The sequence below is a fragment of the Chrysochloris asiatica genome, unplaced genomic scaffold (genome assembly GCF_000296735.1).
Source record: "Chrysochloris asiatica unplaced genomic scaffold, ChrAsi1.0 scaffold00041, whole genome shotgun sequence".
Lineage (NCBI taxonomy): Eukaryota > Metazoa > Chordata > Mammalia > Afrosoricida > Chrysochloridae > Chrysochloris > Chrysochloris asiatica.
In genome coordinates this window covers 947194-947412 of record NW_006408559.1, presented here as the reverse complement: position 1 = coordinate 947412, position 219 = coordinate 947194, and positions in this window count along the sequence as shown.

Genomic DNA, 219 nt, shown 5'->3' with positions numbered 1-219 from the left:
TGAGGGTGGCAGACGTCTCTTTTGAGAATGTTGTTGTTGTTGTCAGGTACCATCGAGTCGGAACTGACTCATAGCGACCCCATGCACAGCAGAACAAAACAATGTCCGATCCTGGGCCAACTTCACTACCGCTGCCACACTTGACGCCATCAATGATGATACCTGGCCGATCCATCTCGTTGGGGGTCTTCCTCTTTTTCTCTTACCCTTCATCTTACC